Source organism: Entelurus aequoreus, linkage group LG14, assembly GCF_033978785.1.
Source record: "Entelurus aequoreus isolate RoL-2023_Sb linkage group LG14, RoL_Eaeq_v1.1, whole genome shotgun sequence".
NCBI classification, from domain to species: domain Eukaryota; kingdom Metazoa; phylum Chordata; class Actinopteri; order Syngnathiformes; family Syngnathidae; genus Entelurus; species Entelurus aequoreus.
Genome location: NC_084744.1, coordinates 27627689 through 27647635, shown reverse-complemented (window position 1 = coordinate 27647635; position 19947 = coordinate 27627689). Strand labels below are relative to the sequence as shown.

The window sequence follows — 19947 nt, the reverse complement described above, 5'->3', positions numbered from 1 at the left end:
ATAGTTCTTGGACGATCACATCCATTTCTTTCACTGCATCGGGGTTGAGGAGATATTGTCGTACTGCTGGATGCATGCCCCCAACTATGGTGTGGACACATTTTTCCCCCCAAATCCCCACAGTCATTCTTGAACTTTGCAACTCTGGCTTGGGAAAGAATCTGTCTCAGTCTCTCTTTCCCAGCTGGTGATGCATCACGGCCGGGATGTCGACCGCCTTGTACCAGGTTCTTTCCCCTGGTGCCACTGGTAGTCGACACATTCGTGCGTGCAGGATTGACAGTCGCTTCTCACATCAAACTCTTGTTTTTCTTCTGATGTAAAGTCTCTAGGTCTACCACGAAATCAGATCATTAGGACCTAAGATCCATTTGATCCCTTTCCAGATACCATAGGGGACTTTGGTAATAGACCCATCAGTCAGTTGAACTGTGAGGTGTCCTGCTGGTAAAAGGCTTTTACGGGTCATGTACACCTCTGCCCTGGTGTCTACTAGGTAGGGCACTCCATCAATGTTGGTGAAGATTTTGTCCTCCACCCTGTAGACATGCTCCAGGGTGACCCGTGCCTTTGTGGCCATCAGTTCTCCGACCCTCCGCTGGCAATCTTTCTTGCTTCACGGAGGGCACTTTTCTGCTCGGCGGTCAACTTGTTGTATTCCTCAGGTGGCAGGTACTATCCTTTCTTCTGTGGTGCTTTGGCTTGGTCAGATGATGGGAGGGGCCTGTCTCCTGGAGGCAGATGGCTTACAAACGAGGTGGCCCCCTCTGCTGGCTGTAATTGCGCTCCGCTCCGGTCCCGGCTACCGCTGGAGGTCTCATTGTCACTGGCGTTACTTTTTCTGCTCCTTGGGGCCCCGCTTTACGCTGGACCCCCTCAGCTCGCCTCTTTTCTTGATATTGCCGCTTAATGTCCCACATACTCGTCCATTTGCTCAGTTGTGGTGGTACTAGGGTCCATTGTCACAAAGTCCATCTCATCCCTCAGCCCTTTGGTTAATCTCCGGAGAGTTTTCACCCAAACTTGCTTCAGCGGTTGTCTTTTCTCGAGCTGCTTTCGTGCCATCTCTAGCTTAAAGTCCTCGTCATCGGGCCCTTCAATCACCATTCGTCGATACTGCTCTTCAGCCGTGGCCTCTGCGCTCAGCACTTGGCTGGTGGTACAAATAAGCCACAATCTTTGCGCTTCATTGTTGCACGTAGTGTTCTTGACCAAGGACCAGCTGCTTTTCAGATATTCCTGCACGTCTTGGTCTTTATCTCTGGCCGGCCTCAAGTGTTTCACCTTTTTCAGTTCAGTGTACCCTGCCGAAGCAACGGGACAAGGGACACAGGTTGATAAGTGTCACTTCTGCATCAATCACTTGTCCATTTGGTTAAAGATGTAAGTTTCGAACATGCTATACAGATACATGAAAATATCACCCTAGTTTAATCAACTTTGGATGGATTTGTTTTATGAGCAAAATGCAAATAAAAGTGTTAAAATCTCTTCGCAGGTGTGCTCCTATTTTTTTTAAATAAATACTTGCACAACTTTTTTCTAGTCGCAATTGAGTAAAATGCTTTCACTGTACAGTCCTGTGGGTACTTGACATGTGGATGTCATATAGCTTGCTCTAATCTACCTCCTACTCTGATGCCTTTGTGGTCCAGGGAGGGATTTAGTCGGTAAAGCATACTTGTCTTGTTTTTAGTCAACTCCTTTAATTTCTTTAGAGAAGACTGACCTTTGCACAATGGCTATGATAGTAAGCTCAGCTTCTTGACTATCTTCAAGACTTTTGGCTTAATTTGTTCTCTTTTGCATGATATTAAACTCCATCCCAAATCTGATCAGCCTTGTGATCTCTTTCTTGACAAACTGGAGAAAAAAACGTTCTGCAAGAGAATCTATCTTTCGTTTAAGTGTGGTGTACGACAACTTTGCGCACTTCTGGGTCTTTTGCGTCAAGTTTTCTGACATTAATCTCGGCGCTGGACAGTTCTCCTTGCCAGAAAAACCTTAGTCCACTAAACCAGCTGGAAGCAATAAGAGCTTTAGCTTTTAGTTCACGAGATGCATGGTCAGGATTTTCCTCAGATGTAATCTACCTCCATTCTGTGGGTTAAGTACTCTTAATACGCTAGATGCGGTTTGCTATGAAAACATGAAAGCGTCATGCATCATTGTTGATACATCCCAAGACAACTTGCGTACGGGGCCAGAAGAATTCTTCAACATCTTCCATCTCCAATTCTAGTTTAAGCAAGTCGTTTGAGCGCACAGCGACAACAGCTGCTGACAGCTCCAGCCTTGGTACCGTTGCTCCCAAGTTAAGTTGGTAGGTGCTACTCTGGTCCATGCAAATACAAGTGAGCAATGCATTTTTCCTGATCTACCAATGGCTCTTAGATAGGTACAATATCCATATCCTGCAACACTTGTGTGACAGTTTTAACTGCCGTGCGGGTTCTCAGGACCATCCAGGGAAGACATTGTCGTGAGACGGTTTAGACTTCTTTATTATTTAAAATAACAAAGTCTTTTGCGTGCTTTTCAGCAGCTGCTTTTTTCTCACGTGAGCACACGAATGGTTTTCAGCAGCACGTCGCCGTCGTTCGTGTGGTAGCAGAGGATGGTTTCCTCCCATTCGCCGTCTGCTTTTCAGCAGCACGTTGTCGTCGTTCGCCGTCTGCTTTTCAGCAGCACGTCGCCGTCGTTTGCGTGGTAGCAGAGGATGGTTTCCTCCCGTCCGCCGTCTTTCTCCATCTCTCCTCTCGATGTTCACGTCTCTCGCCCTCTTATACGGTCCGAGAGGGTGATAGCACTGTCCACAGCTGCGCGCTCCACGCACCTTATGCTGATTGCGGCGTCGCTCCCAGCGCGCCCCGCCTTGCCGGCATCTTGGAGCGGGCGCCGTCGGTCCGCCGGCCCCGCCTACCCACAACTTGCTTCTGAGATATGGTGGAGTTCATGGTGGAGTTCATGTTTCCGCGCTACTCGGAAATCCTTTGGAAAGTAACGTCGGTTGATCATGACATCTGCTGGGGTCATGAGATCTGACAGCGAAGACTCCCACCGTGTCTAGATATCACTTGCAAGGGGCTTGTCCCAGTCCGCCTTGTCACAACACATTTTTTGCAATATTTTTTTTCAAGAAGAATGGAAAGCGCCACAAACCCTAGTGGGTCGTTGATGGATGCTACAGTTGACAACACTCTTCAGTGATTGCTCGCTCACAACTACTCAAAACTTTAAATGATCAGAGGCGATGCACCACTTGACGCCAAGAGCCCTTTCAGTCTGTTGTTCACTAAGTGTTAGATCTTGGTTTCTTACTGCCTCTGCAATATCTTCTTTGGGAAGCGATAATATTTGAGGCCAAAGTTTGCGCAGGCCGGTGATGAAGCATCTCCAAACAGGTGGACACGCATGCAATAGACCAGGGGTCGGCAACCTTTACCACTCAAAGAGCCATTTTGGCAAGTTTCACAAATTAAATAAAGTGATGGGAGCCACAAAAAAAAATGTACAATTTAAAATGAAAAACTCCGCATACAGAGCTTAAATGCTTTGTGCTATATTAACAAGGAGTCTCCGACACACGCACCGGCACGCACTTTAATGTGGACATTTGATGTTAGTGCAGCCCGCGAGTTTTGAATTAATGGCGCTAGACAGAGTCATACTTGCCAATCCCCTCATTTTTCCCGGGAGACTCCCGAATATCAGAGCGTGATGACACTGTATTCGATGCCCTCTACAGCCTGCCCTAACAGTGTACCTGCTTAACCACACGTAGAATGCAATTTAAACTTGCTCACGTAAGTGACAGCAAGGCTTACTACCTCAGCAACCACACATCCTACACTGACGGTACCAATGCCCAGAATCCCATGCAGCACTAACTCTTCCGTACCAGGTCAGCAGCCACACATCTTACACTGACGGTACCAATACACATCTTACACTGACGGTACCAATACCCAGAATCCCATGCAGCACTAACTCTTCCGCTCAACCAACGCAAGGAGGGGGGGGGGTTGATGTGTGGGGGGGGGGTTGTGGTAGGGGGGGTGTATAATCTAGACCGGAAGAGTTAGGGCTGCATGGGATTCTGGGTAATGGTTGTGTTGTGTTTATGTTGTGTTACAGTGCAGATGTTCTCCAGAAATGTGTTTTTCATTCTTTTTTGGTGTGGGTTCACAGTGTGGCGCATATTTGTAACGTAACAATGTTAAAGTTGTTTGATACGGCTACCGTCAGTGTAAGCTGTGTGGCTGATGAGTAAGTATGCTTTGCTGTCTCCTGTGTGTGCAAGTAATAACAACATGTAACATGTGGCTGGACTGGCATGGCACGCTGTATGTAAATGCTATAGAGGACAATTAGGGCACGCCCTTTGTTTAGTATTTATAGTCTAAATAGGATTATTTATTCCTTGGTAGTTATCTATGAGAGACACTGAGATCCATAAATCTCCTGGGAAAATCGGGGGGGTCGACAAGTATGTAGCTGAGCCGCATCAGAGTGGTCAAAGAGCCGCATGCGGCTCCGGAGCCGCGGGTTGCCGACCCCTGCAATAGACAGATGGAGCAGATTGGAAATCTCCATTGTGGTCTCTATCAAACATCGTGCCAGTGCCCAAATCCGGAGACCTCTTGAAGCCAGACCACTACCGAGGCATCAGCCTGACCTGTATCACTGCGAAAGTCTACAACCGCATGATCCTAAACAGGGTCCGGCATGCAATCGACCCTCACCTGAGAGTAAATCAGAACGGCTTTCGAGAAGGACGAACAACTACAGCCCATATCTTGGCACTTAGGAGATTGATTGAGGAGGAGAGGAAGGAGAACCTGACTGCAGTCCTATGCTTCATAGACTTCAAAAAGGCATTCGACTCGATAAATCGAGGCACGATGGTAAAGATCTTGAAGGCATACAATATTCCTCCGAACCTACTCCGAGCAATAGAGTCCATGTACGCAGGAACAAGGGCCAGGGTGGTGACCCCCAGATGGCAACAGCGAGGAGTTTTGACATCCTGGCTGGAGTTATACAAGGGGATACACTAGCCCCCTTCCTCTTAATCACAGTCCTTGATCATGCGCTCAGGAAGGCAATAAATGGGCGAGAGCAGGAACTTGGCTTCACGCTGACACCAAGGAAGTCGAGTCGACAACCGGCAGTGGTCCTAACAGACCTTGACTATGTGGATGACATCAGTCTGCTCTCCAACAACGTGGAATAAGCACAAGAACTCCTACACAGGGTAGAGCTAGAGTGCGCCAAGGTTGGCCTTACGCTAAATGCCAAGAAAACTGAGGTCATGACCTACAACGTTCCACCAGAACATTAACCTCTGGTAACAGCAGGAGGCACTGTGCTGAAAGAAGTTGAGGACTTCAAATACCTGAGCGGATGGGTCAACTCAACTGAGCAAGATTTAAAAGTGAGGAAGGCACTTGCATGGAGGGCCCTGAACGGCATGACCAGTGTATGGAACTCCAACCTCCCCCGCCAAATCAAACTCAGCTTCTTCTATGTGACAGCTGAGTCCGTTCTCCTCTATGGCAGCGAATGCTGGACCCTGAAGCCAACTCTGGAGAGGTCTCTGGATGGTTGCTACACCAGGATGCTGCGTGCAGTGCATAACATCAACAAGAGTGCGCACGTAACCAACATAATCCTCTACAAGGGAATACCAAGGGTGAGCGAGAAGATTGCTGTAAGGAGAATGAGACTAGCAGGGCACTGCCAAAGGCATCAGGAGCTGCCAACCAGCAAATTGGTGCTGTGGGAACCAACACATGGGCATCGGTCAAGAAGACGTCCCACACTAACATACGTGGAGATACTCAAGAAGTATGCAGGAGCTCAGAGTACCAAGGAACTGGCCAAATGTATGGAGAATCGGGATGACTGGAAGCAACGATGGAAGGCTCGTCTGAGGACGACCTAGAGAGATTGTCCCACCACAGGAAGCGCAGATACTCTTGGTCTTCCACTATGACTATGACTAGTGAAACCTGCGTTCCATGTCGCGCATCACTGCCATTGGACCTTTGCGAAATCTGCACAGGACTCCTACTAGTGCGTTGATTAAAGCTAGCTCTGTCAACAGGTGACTATTTAACAAAACTCCTTTTATATTTTGCTGAAGAGTCAAACACTTCTTATTTTTCCAGGTTTCTGAGGATGGTACACCCCATGGTATGGTATTTACCAGGTAGGTGTTTTGTTCAGTTCTTCAGGAGGCACCTTTTCTGTATCTCCACGCTCTATTGTTTCATTCACGAATATGGTGTAGTCATTGTGATATTGTTTTGTCTTTCGATCTTTGCTTAGAAGTCTTGAGTCTGTGTTTCTGCACAACTCTTGTTATTTGGTAAACTTGGACTGTCTTCCATAAACGGCAAAGGTAGTTCACAATGCCCATCTTCTTGCATTTTTACTACTTCCTCCAATATCGGAATGAAGCGCAAATCCCCTTTAAAGAAATTAGTCTTTTACCATCCTTTCATTGAAATCGGACTCAGGCACTCCAATCACATCATGGTGTGACTACTTTAACTTTGATGCGACAAATGTAATGGACTTCCTTCAACAATTGATCAGATGGTGGGCTGGGTGTCTCTTCCTTGACAATGATCATGCGGCTGCAACCATTAGCGTCTCCATAATCCACACAAGGATCAACACTTCTGACTATTGTTCAGCCAAGATCTGTTATTTGGGTAAAGGGCTCACTGTCTTTTCCTGACATGACTTCTCCAGTTACAAGTACTTGCAAACAGTTGTAACCTACAGTATAGGCAGACCAACATCGCAATCAATCAGAGGAGCAATCTCTTCAGCAGAGTACTCTTAAGTAAGGACATGCTCTTGCAGTTTTAAAGGTGTGGGAATATACATTTAGATTGGCAGGGATGAACTCTCTTGCATATGTCATGGGCAGAGGGATTCTCTTTGATGAGTAGAAGCCTCTGACTGGAAGTCCTGACAGCTTTTGACTCGAGACAACTGAATGTTTGGATGACAATATTGAGTTTTATAACTGCACGTCTTGTAGAACAAATGTCGCTCTGACATTCCAGTTGCGTGTATAGCAGTATGTCCTGTTCGGGTTCCTTCCTGTGGCACACTTGTAGATGTGGGGTTAGTAGGGATGGGAATTTATAAGATTTTCCCGATTCTGATTCCATTTTTGATTCTGCTTAATGATCATGCTGGCAAATGAAATCATCATCTCCATAGAGCTTTTCAACAGATGGAAGCATGTAGTGCTCCAAAATCTCTAGAAGCATCTGACTTGGGCTATGGAAAATAAACACTGGACAGTTGCAGAGTGGTCCAGAGTCCTGTTTTCAGACGAAAGCAAGTTTTGTATTTCATTTGGAAGTCAAGGCGCTAGAGTCTGGAGGAAGGCTGGAGAGGAGCAAAATCCAAGTTGCTTGAAATCCAGTGTGAAGTTCCCACAGTCAGCAATTGTTTGGGGAGCCATGTCAGCTGCTGGTGTTGGTCCACTGTGTTTCATCAAGTCCAGAGTCAATTCAGCTGTGTACCAAGAGATTTTAGAGCACTACATGCTTCCATCTGTTGAAAAGCTCTATGGAGATGATGATTTCATTTTCCAGCATGATCTGGCACCTGCCCACAGTGCCAAAACCACCAGTAACTGGTGTACTGACCATGGCATTACTGTCCTCGATTGGCCTGCCAACTCCCCTGACCTGAACCCCATAGAGAATTTGTGGGGTATTGTGAAGAAGAAGCTGAAAGACACTAGACCCAATAATGCAAATGAGCTAAAGGCCGCTATTGAAGCATCCTGGGCATCCATAACACCTCAGCAATGCCACAGGCTGATTGCCTCCATGCCACGCCGCATTGATGCAGTAATCTGTGCAAAAGGATTCCCAACCAAGTACTGAGTGCATTAATTGACATTTTCAAATGTTTGATTTTGTTTTGCTGTTATACATCTTTTTTTTTAACTTGGTCTGAAGAAATATTCTAAATTTTTGAGATAGGATTTTTGAGTTTTCTTAAGCTGTATGCCATAATCAGCAATATGAAATTAATAAAAGGCTTGCAATATTTCAGTTGATGTGTAATGAATCCAGAATGTATGTGTGACAGTTCGGTGTCGCAGGGTTCGTTTAGGACCGACAGACTGTGGCCAAGCACGGTACAAGTGTACAAGTTTTTATTTTTTCAAATTCAAAAAGTCTCTCTCTCTTCTCCCTCGCCTTCCGGCTCTCCTCCGGCTTGTCAGCTCTCCTCTGGCTTTTCAGCTCGCTCTCTCTCTGTCACTTTCCCGGTCATGGTCTCTGACGCTACTAATAAAGAGACTGCCTCAGTGCCCCGGGTCGAACCAGGGTTTGGTGGATCATGGACTGTTTACAACCCGAATCCACCATTGCCCGGTATGTATTCCCTTGTACCCTTACAGAATACGCCTCTCCTGGATCGGGGGCGGGCACTGAAGGTCCGGCAACCCGGATCACCTGTCCCACCTCCATCAGGGAGCAATCCCGCCTCACGTGACTGGGCTGTCCGCACCCCCAGCACACCGGCCCTGGTGTCCAAGGTGTAGTCTGCGGGGGAAGCCCCCTGTCAGCAGCGCCGGTACCCTGGGCAGAGGAAAGAGCAGAGGAGAGGTTATAACCCCCAGATCCTTCCCCTTAAATTTGCTGGCGGTTGGTGTGGTGTGTGTGTCGTGTCCGTGGCGGGAACTTGCTCGTGGGTCCCAGTTGTCTCCGCCGGGCGGTGTCCTGTCTCCAGTGGGGCCACTTCAGTCTGCGCACCCCGCCTCCTTGGTGCTGAAGTGGGCCGTCCAGCCGCTCTTGGTGCTGGGATGAGACGTTCCGTATGTCGTGGGGTCAGCTTGCGGTGTACAGCCAGGTGGTCCTCGGCCAGGGCCACTGCGACCATCAGGTCCCGCGGAGAGTGGTACCGGACCCAGGCTGCTGTTTTGGGCGGGATGGCCTCCACGAACTGCTCGAGCAGTATGAGTTCGAACATACGGTTGTCCTTTTCCTGGGGTTGCAGACACCGGGTTGCCACGTCCCGGAGCCGCTGCGCCAGCGCAAACGGCCGGTCCTCGGGCCCCAGCCGCATGGCGCGAAACCGGCGTCAGTGGTCCTCGGGGTGATTACCCACCCGGTCTAGTATTGCCCGGCTTAGTCTGGGGAAGTGCACCCGGGCGGGCGCTGGGAGACCAAGCGCCTCCCGCAGCGCCTCCCCCGCCAGGAGCGGCAGCAGCGTTACACCCCACTCCGCCTCTGGCCAGCCACATGCTGCTGCCGTGGCCTAAAAAATGTAGAGGAAAGCTTGCGGGTCCTCGGCCTCCGTCATGTGCAGCATCGCCGGCGTTGCTCCCGCGTTTGCCGCCCCTCCCGTCCGGCTCACCAGCTCTTGCAGGATCTGGGTTTGTTGACGACCCGTCTCCATTTGTTGCTGCGTTTCCGCTGATACCTCTGCCAGAACTCGACCGAGCGCCTCCAGGGGGGTTGGGGTCGACATCTCTTCTGTGGTCCTTGCTTCTTTGGGCGCCAAAATGTGACAGTTCGGTGTCGCAGGGTTCGTTTAGGACTGACAGACTGTGGCCAAGCACGGTTGCCAAGTGTACAAGTTTTTATTTTTTCAAATTCAAAAAGTCTTTCTCTCTTCTCCCTTGCCCTCCGGCTCTCCTCCGGTTTTGCAGCTCTCTTCTGGCTTTTCAGCTCTCTCTCTCTCTGTCACTGCCCCTCTCATGGTCTCTGACGCTACTAATAAAGAGACAGGTGATTAGATAACTCGTTCCAGCTGAGATATCCACTCACCTGTCTGCTGTTTCATGGCCGGCACCTGCACACACCCTGCCCGCAGGGAACGCGTGGACCACGCCCCTTCCACAGTATGACATTTTCATGTTTTTAGTTGCATTACAGAAAATAAAGGACTTTATCACAATATTCTAATTTTCTGAGACAGTCCTGTATATTACCACCTGGTCTGATCCGTCCCATATGTGGCAGAAACTTCAAAGCTCGTATTGGCTTGTACAGTCACTACAGAGCACATCATTCTTAGGGACGATGGACAAGGTGGCTTCTATTGGGCTCTGCCTCAATTCATTAGGTATTTTTTTTAATATAATATGAACTCCCCACATCAATGTCCAGGCACTCAGCAACAAAGGGTTGGAGTTGGGGGTTAAATCACCAAAATGATTCCCGGGCGCGGCGCCGCTGCTGCCCACTGCTCCCCAAGGGGATGGGACAAATGCAGAGGACAAATTTCGCCACATCTAGTGTGTGTGTGACAATCATTGGTACTTTAATCTTTAATCTTAAAAAATTCATTAACATATTTTTTTTCTGAAGCATTCTCTTATAGTTGATAGTATTAATGTAACTGCATCATAAAGCCTACATGAACTCCATGGTGTTCAGGGATGAATAAAACAATATTGCTACTGTACTATTTTTTCAAATACAGTTACCTTAATCATTAGTAATGTAGCAGCCTAGTTTTGAATGGCATGGTCCCTGCTATCACATGTTGATAAATATATAACATTCACATAATAAAAATCAACTACAAGCTTCCCAAAAGCTGTAATAAATTAAGCATGATGAGTAGCCCCCCCCCCCCCCCCCCCACGCGACCTCGAATGAATAAGCGGTACAAAATGGATGGATGGATGGATGGAGTAGAGCATATGTCAGATGTGGCCCCACTTTTAACTCTTTTTTCAAACGCTTATTGCAAACGCTTACTTACAGTAAGTCATTAATTTGACTTAGTAAGTCAGTAATTTGACTTAGTAAGTCATTATTTTGACTTAGTAAATTACTAAGTCAAAATATTGATTTACTAAGTCATAATAATGACATACTTAGTATCTCAAGTAACTTAGAGTGTTTTGTTTTTACTTTATGGTAAAAAAATATCGAGATATATATCGTATATCACCATTCAGCAAATGGAGCGAAAAACACAACCAAAAATTGTAGGATTCTTCATGCGACAAAGCCGGCCTACTTCACCGCAGTCTGTAGTCTATTGCCCCCCAGGCTGTGGTGGCAGCGACGAGGTGGAGACGTGATGGCGACCAGCCCAGTTACACCGATCCTTACACCCACTTACCCCCTTCCCCGGTCTGTCCGCCGGAGAGACATTACCTTAACTAACAAATTTTCTGGGGGAAACACTGCATACAGTAGGTTCACTTTAACCTCTTATTTCCTATAGCACATGGGAGTGCTCTTCATGCCCTCACGTGCAGGGCTAGTTTGCCTACAAAGGAGAAAGAGAGACAGCCATCAGTCAGATTCCCAAAATATGGCAAATGTTCGACAGAGGAGGACATAGCAGTTTTGCTTACCGCCCGATGCAGGATTTCCTTCTCTGAGGAGAGCCAGCAACACAGTGACACAGAGCTCTGAGCTTAAGTAGCAAACATTTGGATTGCTTGACTCAGAGCAGGTGTGCTCTGAGCAGCTGCTGACACTCATGCTGATCGAGGAGGAAATTTGGGACATAACTCCACACAATGACCCTGCCCAGGCTCCGCTTCCTCCTGCTGTGTTGAGCTCTGCCGTCACTGTGGTTGCTGGCCCTGTGGGAACTCTTACCTGATAGGGGGTTTCTAGTCGAGACTCCACAGTTTTAAACCTAATAGTCATGGATTTTGTACATGGTGCCATCTTAGAAGTATGCTAGCTATCCCCCTGTTATCATGCTACTGTTAGCATGCTAACGGTTTATGCTAGCATTTTAGCAAAAATGGTATGCATAACACCTAATAATCATGGATTCCATTACTTGGTGCCATCTTAAAAGTATGCTAGCTGTTTCACTATTACTATGCTAATGTTAGCATGATAATGTTTTAAGCGAGCATTTTTACCTAATTTCATATTTTTTAACCAAACAAACATATTTCGTTACTTGCCTCCATTTTAAAAGTATGTCAGCATGTTACTGTTAGCATGCTAACATTTTAGCTGATTTATATATTTTTTTAACCTAATAACCATGGATACCGTTACTTGGTGCCATATTAAAAGTATACTAGCTCTTTCACTGTTACCATGCTATTGTTTCTTTCTAGCATTTTAGCTAAGATTGTACATTGTAAAGCTAATAATCATGGGTTTCGTTACTTGGCACCAGGTTACAGGTATGCTAGCTGTTACCATGCAGAGTACAACTAAAACATGTAGATTGTTACTTTGTACTCTTAAAGTATATTAACTCTCCAAACTATACCAAGATTCATATTACATTTCAGTACAGCTTTTGCTATTCACCTCTCAAACCCTTTTAACCTTCTATTTCATCTTTCAAACCATTTCTACATTTCAATAGTCTTTCAGTTTAGCGTCAGCTTTTCAACATTCAAACAATTTACCATTCAAACAATTGAGATTCCAGCGACCCCAAAAAGGGACAAGCGGTAGAAAATGGATGGATGGAAACAATTTCAGCATTTAAACGATTTCAACATTCAAACCATTTCTACATTCACCCCTACATTACATTAGCATTTCAGTTCAGCGTCAGCTCTTCAACATTCAAACTATTCTTACAGTCATACTACATTCTATCAGCATTTCAGTTCAACTTCAGCATTAAAGCATTCACACAAATTCCTTCAGGAATTTCTTCATCTAGTTTAAATTTTAGTATTTGGCGTGACTGCACGGAGCTTAGGGGCTTTGAAACTGCAGTAACATTTTATATGTAACCACCCCCACCCAATGGAGAACAAAAGGCTGGCTGGTGACCTGAACGAGTTTCACAACGCCTGCAATACCGCTCACTCCCCCACAGCCGCTTTCTATACCGCTCACAGACCCACACCAGACTAAGCGTGTGTCGTTGACCTGAGTTAAACTTCTAGTGTGCAACAAACACGGCAAATAAAGCATAATCAAACTGCCGACAGTAGTTTGTTATATTGGAGATCACATGTGTTTATCTTAGTAAATGATAATGTTTTTCCTCTATGGTGTCGTATTTGTGAAGAGCTTTTAAGGAAATTGTGATGACAGGGCAGGAACAAGTCCTATGGGGGAGGAGTATGCTAACATACTTGATTTCAGACTGCTGCCACTGTTGGTTCCGTGAGGGGGAGGCATCCTATTACACCAATGGCAGCAGTCTGACGTACAAGGACTTTCCATATATTACCCACCGGTCCTTACTACACCTACTCAGACTGCATTTAATTAATTTTGGGGCTCAGTTTCCATACAAACACACTTTATCATAAGCATCTGTAGACATTGACAAATTGAATCATATTGACTTCAATTGGACTTGTTTTCGGCCACCATGGCTGTTTAGGAGGTAGCAGGGGGTAGCCTACTTAAACCAATGTTTCTCCTACACCAATTGCGCTACTTCGGTAACGCATATACTAAAATTGGAACGATACAGAGAAGATTAGCATGGCCCCTGCGCAAGGATGACACGCAAATTCGTGAAGCGTTCCTCATTTTTAATTTTTTTAAAAAATTTTTAAATTTAATTTTTTTGTTTTGTCCTGTCCAGCTTCTCAGGCAAATCATATAGTTGATGTAGATGCCCAAAATCGACTGTTCAGATTTACTTGACAAAACAGAAGTGTAGGATAATTCTCTTGTTGCCTTGTTTGTATTTGACTTCATTAAATGTATTTATATTATCATTTGGTGCAGCCAGGCCGGAGCAGGAGGGGATAGAAAGAGAAAGAAAGGAAGACAGAGGGGGAAATTGTGGGGATAAGAGGGGGATTAGACAGAGAGACAAAAACAACAACAAATTGCAAACACAACAATAACAACAACAACAATAGAGCAACATCAGCAAATACGATATGTACAAATATGATGGTAAGAGTGATAGCAAAGAAGCAGTTAGCGAAATAAATAATACAGAAATGACAATGAGCATTATTACACTACAAATGGAGCAATACAAATACCAATAGAAATAGCGCTAATGATAATGAACAATACTAATAATTTACCTTTATTATCAACAATACAGTTGTTCAAATGCAACAATACATATACGTAATGATAACTAGAGATACAAAAGAATGCAGAAAAATGGAGGGGAAGAAAGAGAAGCAACCTATATTAACCTTATAGATTGTTATAGTAACAATAGGTTAAGGTTAGTCAGTGTGCCATGTGTTACCCAGCTTTCCTAATTTTTAAACAAAAATAATGTTTTTCTGTGCAAAAGAAACAAATATTTCTTACTTGCCTTAACCATGCACAGTGGAGACACGGAAATTGTTAAAGCACTTATGATTTAGAAAAATAAATGTAAAAGTTAAAAATAGAAAAAGTAAGCAATCATTTTTGTAAGAAATATATATGGTACAACGCCCGTGCAATGATGAGACGAAAATTCATCAAGTGTTCATCCCATACCTAAAAATGTACATTTATTTTTTATCACCCGAATCTCGAACCCCAACCCTTTACAATAGGAAAGACTAATATTAACTAGAAAATTCCCGTGGAAACTTTGATAGGCCTGCTATCTGTGCCCTGGACCTCTGGCCGGGGGTCGCCGGAAGCCGCTGTACTTATTAGATGGTGCCGAGTGTCTGAATCCGTAAGTTTTAGCTGTCACTGTACAAAATGAGCCACAGAGCTAGCCTAAAACAGTAGCATGTTTACACAAAAATGATAATATGTAGCATGTGTGCTAAAGATAGCATGATAACAGTCGGCATGTTTCATATACCTAGTTATACGACTCAAAGGTATATGGTTGCGGAAAAAAGTATAATTAGAAGAAAAAGTTAGCATGCTTAAGTTAGCTTGCGAGCATGCTATTGTTTGCATGCTAACAGGTAACAAGTGTCACATACCAAGTTTAATGACCCTGGGTGAAAGGGTTGCAGAACTAGCTAAAAAAGTTAGCATGCTAATGTTAGCATGCTAGACTTAGACTTAGACTTAGACAAACTTTAATGATCCACAAGGGAAATTGTTCAACACAGTAGCTCAGTTACAATGATGGAAAGGACAATGCAGGTATAAATAAGCAAGCTAACGTGAGCATGATAATAGTTAGCTTGTGTCACATACCAAGTTTTATGACTCCAAGGTGTATGGCTGTGGAATTACAGAAAAATTAGTACATTTAACAAATAAAGTTAACACTTTAATGTTAGCATGCTAACAGTTTACAAGTGTCACGTACCAAGTTATGCAACTCTGGGGTAAACAGGTGTAAAACTAGCTTAAAAAGTTAGCGTATTAATTTTAGCATGCTAGCAAGCTAATGGTAGTATGCTATCAGTTAGCATGTGTCACATACCAAGTTATATGACTAAGGTGTATGGCTGTCTAAGTAGAGAAAGCAACGTAAAGTTAGCTAAAAAGGTAGCATGTTCATCCTGCGATGAGGTAGCGACTTGTCCAGGGTGTACCCCGCCTTCCGCCCGATTGTAGCTGAGATAGGCTCCAGCGCCCCCCGCGACCCTGAAGGGAATAAGCGGTAGAAAATGGATGGATGGATGGGTAGCATGTTCATATCAGTATGCTAGCATGCTAACATTAGCATGTTAACAGGTAACAAGTGTCACATGTGAAGTTATATGACTATACGGTAAACGGATGCAAAATTTGCTCAAAAAGGTAGCACTTTAATGTTAGCATGCTAACGTAAACATGCATACGGTTAGCATGTTTCAAATACCAAGTTATATGACTCTAAGTGTATTTTACAAGTGTCACATACTAAGTTATATGACTCTGGGGCAAGCGGTTGCAAAAGTAGCTCAAAAAGTTAGCTTGCTAATGTTAACATGCTAGCAAGCTAACGTGAGCATGGTGATAGTTGGTGTATGTCAAATACCAAGTTATATGACTCTAAGATGTGTAGCCTGGGAATTAGAGAAAGAAAGAGTATATTTAGCAAAAAAAGCAGTTCACGTGCTAATGCACGCTAACTGCTAGCAAACTTGCTCGACACCAGCGCAGATAGACAAAAACATGATTTTTGTACTGAGGGGCTCTGTTGTGTCTCTACTGTTTTGTTTATTCGTGAATAGCGTCGCCATGGTAACACAAAATATTCCCAAATTATGATATGCCTATCGGCGCAAACGAGACCTTTCCGACGGTATATCATACGTGGGGGTTCGTAAGCCGTTTAGTCTCGTAGTAGACAAGGGGTGTTTTTAAAAAAAAAATTGTGAATAGCGTTGCCATGGCAACAAGAAATGATCTGTTAACACCGTAACAGACTAAGATACCTGAGGAGAGGGAGAGTAAGTAATGTAATTAAATGAACCTGCCACTATTACACAATGACAGGAAGTTAAGTAGGATTTGTTGAAAAAACAATGCCGAACAATGTCTGATTTGAGATATCAACTTTTTGTGAAAAACCGTGAGCGCCTCAAGGCTTTGAGGAACGTTCCGATGTTGTTGGATTTCCAATAAGTTGAGAAAGGGCCGAGTTAGAGCGAGTAGGAAAATAGGAATTTTTGTGTTTTTTGGTTCTGACGTCTTAACATTAGGCCTCAATGAGAGATTTAGCTGACTTTCTTGGCTTTGAGACCCAGCAGAAGCCAAATGGGCCACATGAGCTCCATAAAAGCGACATTTTCTGAGAGAGGGCATGTGTGTCAACGTTTTCACCCAAACACATGACAGTGGCATAAAAGATTTGGCCGAGAGGACAGGTTTTTCACCAAAATAAAGGCAAAATATTAAAAATTAGTGGCTGAGCCTTCCACTTTTATGGGGAAAGGCTGAGCCGATGGCACTCGCCTCACTCCGATGGCCATCCATCCAAAAGCAAACATTGGACATTAAAACTTTTTAGCCAGGGTTAAAGTAGACAAGTTTGTGAACAAAATGAGACGTTAAGCACTAAGCTACGTGAAAGAATGGCTGAGCTACAAGAGGAGGTCATCTCGCAGGTGTGCTGGAAAATTAGCCATTATAAAAGGTACGTTCCCATTCAATCGGCCCACTTTTTTGTTTATTCTTGAATAGCGTCGCCATGGTAACTTGAAATGTTCCCAATTTAAGATACGCCTATCGGCGCAAATGAGACCTTTCCAACGGTATAACATACAGTATGTGGCGGTTCGTTGGCCGGTTCATCTTGTACAAAAGGTGTTTTGGTATTTTCGTTAATAGCGTTGCCATGGTAACACGAAATGTTCCCATATGTGGGGGTTTGTTGGCCGGTTCGTTTCATAGTGCCGGTAAGAGCAACGTGCGGAAAAAATAATAATAAAGTTTGAAGTATGAGCAATAACAACATGGGCGCTTGCATTGCAGCAGGCACATAATAAAATAAACACAAATTTGCAAAGTAGATAGTATTAACACAGTACTGACAATTCCTAGTCCATGAATCTTTCACTGAAAATGGAAATTAAAAATCATGTTTAAATTCTGAATATATGAATGAGAGATGGGGTCTGACACGCCTCCTTGACTACATGCTTATAGCGACCTGAGTTTCAAGACATTCTTTGTTTGCCTGATTTACATGTTTACTGCTGTAAACATTGACACATTTAGTCATATTAGACTTCTTTTCTGCCACCATGACGTTGCAGAAAGTAGCAGGGGATCACCAACTCATACCAATGCTTTCTTCTAGGCCCACTGCGCTACTTGGGTAACAGATACACGTTATTTTGTCGAAAAGTGAAAAAAAATATTGGTGTGACTAAATCAATTGTAGGGGCAATTGTAGGGGCAACTATCAGAAAATGGGAGACATGCTTGCTTGCTCCTCTTCTGTTAGGAGATAGGGGTCCGGATGAACGCTGCTAATCTTCTCTGTATCATTCCAATTTTGGTATATGCATTACCGAAGTAACACAATTGGTGTAGGAGAAGCATTGGTTTAAGTAGGCTACCCCCTGCTACCTCCTAAACAGCCATGGTGGCCGAAAACAAGTCCAATTGAAGTCAATATGATTCAATTTGTCAATGTCTACAGATGCTTATGATAAAGTGTGTTTGTATGGAAACTGAGCCCCAAAATTAATTAAATGCAGTCTGAGTAGGTGTAGTAAGGACCGATGGGTAATATATGGAAAGTCCTTGTACGTCAGACCGCTGCCATTGGTGTAATAGAATGCACAGAAAAACATTATTTTTGTTTAAAAATTAGGAAAGCAGGGTAACACATGGCACACTGACTAACCTTAACCTATTGTTACTATAACAATCTACAAGGTTAATATAGGTTGCTTCTCTTTCTTCCCCTCCATTTTTCTTTTGTATCTCTACTTATCATTATGTATATGTATTGTTGCATTTGAAGAACTGTATTGTTGATAATAAAGGTAAATTATTAGTATTGTTCATTATCAATAGCGCTATTTCTATTGGTATTTGTATTGCTCCATTTGTAGTGTAATAATTCTCATTGTCATTTCTGTATTGTTTATTTCGCTAACTGCTTCTTTGCTATCACTCTTACCATCATATTTGTACATGTCGTATTTGCTGATGTTGCTCTATTGTTGTTGTTGTTATTGTTGTGTTTGCTGTTGTTGTTTTTGTCTCTCTGTCATTAGACAGAGAGACAAAAACAACAACAGGGATTACCCCCTCTTATCCCCACAATTTCCCCCTCTGTCTTCCTTTCTTTCTCTTTCTATCCCCTCCTGCTCCGGCCCAGCTGCACCAAATTATAATATAAATACGTTTAACGAAGTCAAATTCAAACAAGGTAACAAGATAAGTATCCTACACTTCTGATTTGTAAAGTAAATCTGAACAGTCGATTTTGGGCATCTACATCAACTATATGATTTGCCTGAGAAGCTGGACAGGACAAAACAAAAAAAATTAAAAAAAAAATTAAAAAATGAGGAACGCTTCACGAATTTGCGTGTCATCCTTGCGCAGGGGCCATGCTAATCTTCTCTGTATCGTTCCAATTTTAGTATATGCCAGGGGTCGGCAACCTTTACCACTCAAAGAGCCATTTTGGCAAGTTTCACACATTAAAGAAAGTAATGGGAGCCACAAAAATGTTTTTAAAATTTAAAATGAAAAACACCGCATACAAAGCTTACATGCTTTGTGCTATGTTAACCAGGGGTCTCAGACACACGCACCGGCACGCACTTTAATGTGGGAATTGGATGTTAGTGCAGCCCGCGAGTTTTGGATGAATGTCGCTTGCGTCACACTTGCCAACCCTCTCATTTTTCCCGGGAGACTCCCGAATATCAGAGCGTGATGACACTGCATTTGGCGCCCTCTACAGTCTGCCCAATCAGTGTACCTGCTCGGCCACAAGTGGAATGCAGCTTTAGCTTGCTCACGTAAGAGACAGCAAGGCTACTAAATCAGCAGCCACACATCTTACACTGACGGTACCAATACCCAGAATCCCATGCAGCCCTAACTCTTCCGCTCAACCAACCACGAAGAGGGGGGGGGGGGGTTGATGTGTGGGGGGATTTGGTGGTAGCGGGGTGTATAATGTAGACCGGAAGAGTTAGGACTGCATGGGATTCTGGGTAATGGTTGTGTTGTGTTTATGTTGTGTTACAGTGGGATGTTCTCCAGAAATGTGTTTTTCATTCTTTTTTGGTGTGGGTTCACAGTGTGGCGCATATTTGTAACGTAACAATGTTGAAGTTGTTTGATACGGCTACCGTCAGTGTAAGCTGTGTGGCTGATGAGTAAGTATGCTTTGCTGTCTCCTGTGTGAGCAAGTAATAACAACATACAACATGTGGCTGGCCTGGCATGCTGTAAGTAAATGCTATAGAGGACAATTACTGCAATGCAATTAGGGCATGCCCTTTATATAGTAATTAGAGTGTTAATAGGATTATTTTTCCCTGGGAGTAGTCTATGAGAGACACTGACATCCATAAGTCTCCTGGGAAAATCGAGGGGGTCGGCATGCATGTAGCTGAGCCGCATCAGAGTGGTCAAGGAGCCGCATGCGGCTCCGGAGCCGCGGGTTGCC

At 44.3% G+C, this 19947-nt stretch overlaps 2 protein-coding genes and 2 non-coding genes across 7 annotated transcripts in view; 2 read left to right on the top strand and 2 right to left on the bottom strand.

Annotated features, from left to right (window-relative positions):
* The window catches only part of LOC133664590 (zinc finger protein 431-like), a 404655-nt gene that overhangs the window by 240879 nt on the left and 143829 nt on the right, over positions 1-19947 (bottom strand). The window lies entirely within an intron of this gene.
* The window catches only part of LOC133664658 (serine/arginine repetitive matrix protein 1-like), a 76401-nt gene that overhangs the window by 35460 nt on the left and 20994 nt on the right, over positions 1-19947 (top strand). The gene's annotated exons all lie outside the window — the stretch shown is intronic.
* LOC133665499 (U6 spliceosomal RNA) lies at positions 13377-13482 on the top strand. The gene has a single exon (XR_009828756.1). It is a non-coding gene; the product is annotated as a U6 spliceosomal RNA (small nuclear RNA).
* On the bottom strand, positions 18825-18925 carry LOC133665500 (U6 spliceosomal RNA). The gene has a single exon (XR_009828757.1). It is a non-coding gene; the product is annotated as a U6 spliceosomal RNA (small nuclear RNA).